The sequence below is a fragment of the Solanum tuberosum genome, unplaced genomic scaffold (assembly GCF_000226075.1).
Source record: "Solanum tuberosum cultivar DM 1-3 516 R44 unplaced genomic scaffold, SolTub_3.0 scf00556, whole genome shotgun sequence".
NCBI lineage: Eukaryota > Viridiplantae > Streptophyta > Magnoliopsida > Solanales > Solanaceae > Solanum > Solanum tuberosum.
Window position 1 is genome coordinate 30,115 of NW_006239479.1, and position 4,616 is coordinate 34,730.

Genomic DNA, 4,616 nt, shown 5'->3' on the forward strand with positions numbered 1-4,616 from the left:
TCTGGTAGCTCTCACATCAGCTGAATAGGCTAACTGCCCCATCTTCAGGATCATGGCCTGAGTGATTCTTGCAGGCTGGGAGGATGAGGAAGAACTTGGAGCCTGTGAGGAAAAAGAAGAAGGAGCTGGTATACCTGAGGGTTCAAAGGCCGGGATGGACGAAGGTGTCTCTACCGATAATGAGTCAACATTGACCTCTGGAGAAGTATCTTCTAGGGCTTCTCTTCTCTTGTCATCCTCATCGCGTGTAAATTCTGCCTCTATACGTCAGATATCAGTGGAGGAAGATGGAGTGACTTTTATATCGCTAGCAGGTTCTCGGGGTACTCCAGCATGTCGGCACAACTTAGTAATCAGAACAGGAAATGGCAGGGATGTCTGTGTCTGTTTGGCTCTCAAAGCCATCTCCTGTGAAACCAGTAGTCCCAGGTCGATCCACCTCCTAGCCATGATAGCACCAAGGCAAGCTGCCATAGGATGACGCAGGATGGACTCGTTCTGGGATGGCATGATAGTGCTGCTGATGAAGCCAAACCAGTACCAGGAGGCGATGTTCACATCCTTCTTCTCAATAGGAGCTCCAACATTCAACCACCTCGGGGTGATGTCAGAAATCATCGGAGCTAACCAACCCTTCAAATCATCTAGGGACGGAACAATAGGCAAGCCCTGGTAGGGTAGTACCGAGTGTAGCGATCGACCTAATACAACATTAATATGCTCGCTGTGACACTCCACCTCCTTGCTCTAACCAGAACTGACTTTACTGGTCGGAACTCACTAGACTTTTTCTTATTTTTTGGGACCAACTCCCCATAGGCTAAGTAGAATTCCCGGACCCAGGAAGGAATGTAAGATCCCCGCGGCCTGGTGAACTGTTCAAACTCATGATATCTGAGCGTGTCAAGCACCTCAACATGCTTACCTTCCAAACCCTCTACAGATAGTAACCTTTCTTCTAGAATGGTTCGTAAACCATCTCCTTTTAGTCTATTTAGCAACATGGGTGGAGGTGGAGCTACAGGGAGTGCAGGAGCCGCTGGAGGTGGTACTGGAGTTGGCACTGATTCGATAGTCGGGGGAGTGGCAGCTGAAGGGGTTCCGGTAGCTGTGGGCTGATTTGTAGCCCTAAGTTCCTCTCTTTAATTTATCAAAGGTTGCTCATCATCCGGCTCAGAAACAGCTGCTTCAACATTTGTGCCCTTTCTAGCGATGTGCTTTTTTTGTTTGCCTTTATCTTTCGATGGGAGATCTTGCTTTCTTTTCTGTGAAGGTCGTGATCCTCCTTCATTGATTGTAATTCCCATTGCCTTTTTCTGAGGTGGTGTGTTTAGGTTTGTGCGTACCATATCTACAAAAGTTTGTGATTAGTCAGAAGAACAATCACACTAAAACACAGAAAATCTGAAGCAGAAAGGTTCGCCGATCAGTCGGTGAATCGCCAAATCTCTTTAGCGAGCTAGGTCAAACTTGCCAAAGGTATTAACTTGAAATCTAGGTAAATAAGCGATGAAAAAGTCTATATGGTGAGACGCCGACTAGTTTCGGCGAATACGAAGTAGTCCGCCAAAAGATACAGTGAAAGAGAGTAGAAGAGGCATGCAAAGGGCGGTTTGAAGTCCTGATGGCGAGTCGCTGACTACCTTCGGCGACCACGGATGTGTCCGCTGAAAGTTACAGATCTCTCAGCACTATGGACCAGAATGAAGGGCGGTCTAAGGTTAGTAGGCGAACCGCCGAATCGTTTGGCGAGCACGACCCAGCTCGCCGAATGATTCACCGTGCCTATTTTTCAACCCACTTCTTAGAATCGACCTTACAAGCACTAAAAATGAAATTAGAGCATGCAGACACGAAATTCACACAAGACCCATACTTCCCATCATTCCGGAATACTAAGACTTCTTCCAGTCTAACGAAATTTTAGCCATTTAACTACGATCACCCTTTAGAATGTCATCACCCATTCCTTCATTGAGTAACTTTTGTTATTTAGCACAAATGTGGGCTCTTTAGGTGTTACCCAACTAATACAATGACAATCGAGCGGGACCCATTTCCATCGCATTCAAATTAAAGCACAAAAAACAAGACATTCGACTATTAAAATATTTTAGGCAACTAAGTTCGGATTACACATAGCATATTAACTTATTTCTATCAGAGAGGCCCAGCACATGTCATCCTGATTCTATAATTGCAAAAGAGTGCAAAATTTTTAAAGATAAATTTGGGGTTTTATGGGCTAACCTTTAATGCTGATCAAATTGCTTTTTGAAACACTAGACAGAAAAGAGATCCAACCTCAAGCACTATTTACCAATTGAAATACTAATGGAAAGGTAAAAATCTAAGAAAAAGTACCTTTGGTGTGATTTTGAGGAGTTTGAGACGAGGGAAAGCGAGAGATTCAAACGCATACTTACCTCGCCGAGTTTTACAGGACATCCCTTATTTGGGATCCCAACGGCGGATTAAGTCGGAGTCCCCGATAGATTTGGGGACTCGCTCACTGGGTCCTTGGCTTGCCAACTTACATTTCTCAACACCTTTCTCATTTTACCCTACAAAATTAGCACACCATTATTCGAACAGAATAATTAAAAGCAATAAAACCTTGGGTTGCCTCCCAAGAAGCGCCTTATTTTACGTCGTGGCACGACTTAAGTTCTGTCTCATTCTCCGTTAGTGGGGTTAGCCCCAGTGTCACTAGGTGACCTCAATTTGTCATTTGGGTGGAGATGAGGTACTGCAAAAATCAGGAATGACCTGATTAGCTAGATTGATCTAGAGTGAGATCCAATCATTTGATTCAACACTTTAATATTTTCCTTCATTTCTTCCAACACCCGATCTTGGTCGGTGATCTTTTGGAGAATGATTTGAAGTGTGTCACCTTCAACATTCTCCTTCATTTCTTCCAACACCCGATCTTGATTGGTGATCTTTTGGATAATGATTTGAAGTGTGTTCTCGACACGATTTTCTCCCTATTTCTAGACTTCTTCCGCTCATGAGGGGGTGTGTACCTCCCCCTGCTATTGCATTGGACTTCCACCTCTGAGATTTTTATGGCCAAGTCGTTTAGTTGAGATGCCAGGTCGGTCAGCATGAGGTCCTTTTGGACTCCTTGGCTTATTTTGACCAATTTGCCACTACTCTGCTCAGTCATGCTCATCTAAATGGATGACTCAACGAAAAGCAAAACTAAATGTAAAGTTAGTAAATTACAACTAAGAAGAATAAAAAATCTACTAATCTAAAAATTGTCAAATAACACCACTCCTCGGCAGCGGCGCCATTTTGATGCTTATCGTGACCAACGACACTAACCTACGGTTCAAGTGTCTACGATCGTCGATAGTATAGTAACCCAACTAAAGGTTGGGGGTCGTGTCCCAAGGGGAGTGGTTTTGAGAATTGAATAGAAAAATAAAATTTAGCTCAAATTAGTTGTAGCTAAAGACATTAACGAACAAAAACATTGTAAATTAAAGGGGGCGACACAAAAGTGTCAAATATCGATTGGGGTTTTGTCACAAGTAGTAAAAACAACAAAAATTAACAAGAAGATCAAGTATGGGGAAATGTTCTTGGGGTGTGACCGCAATACAAGTTGTGATAAATCGTTGCGTACATGTTTTCAATAGTAAATTTGCAAGATAATAGTGACTAGGCTAAGCTTTAGATGGAAATAAGTTCCCTCTCGGGCAACTTACCCCATTTCAAATGGGTTCCTCTCGGACACCTATTTGCTGCATGAAGACCAGCCTATGCCTTACCCCACTTACTCTCTTGATCTGAGTGTTAGGCTATGGGATTAGGGCTCACCCTCTCGGGCTGAACCTCATGTCGACCCACTCCTTAGGCCATCAGTCTAGTGGTCTTGTATTCGTGACCTCCCTCTCAGGCAAGCAGAAAACACATGGGTGGTTTGTATTTGAAACTACAAACCCATTAAATTAAACCACAACCACTAGGTGAATTCACCATTAAAATACATCTACCCTATCAGCAAGCAAAACCCAACAACAATTTCAACACATATTTGCTAAATCACACCCCAAGAATGGGGTTTTTAGCCACACATCAAGAAATAACAACATACACCTAAAACGTTACTAAAATCAAATGGGTATAAGAAATTAAACCTTGATTTAAGCAAAGGAAGAAAAATGGAGAAGACCCACTTCCAACTTGGGGAAGATGAAATCCTTCTCTCTTCAAGTCTCCCAGAAAACCCTCTCCAAACTTGAGAGAAAATATCTAAAAAAGTACTATTATATTTTGAAAATAATAATAATGGTTCGGGGCATGTAAAATTAATAAAGAGTTTAGTATTTAAAGCCATCAGAAATTAGTGTAGGCGGATAGTTCGGTGAAGTTAGTCGAGTCCGCCGAATGACTCGGTGACTCGCCCTTCTTCTGTCTCATCGCCGTTGAGTGCTTGCCTACAACATCTTCACGTTCTATACCATTGGGTGGTCTAATACTGTTTTGCAGAACTATTCGGCGAAGCGCCGACTGCTCCCTTTCTCACCTTTTTAATCCTCTTCCTTCAGGGCTTCGCATACTGGAACAAAGGGCGGAGTGCGTCCCTTCGGCGAATCGCCAAG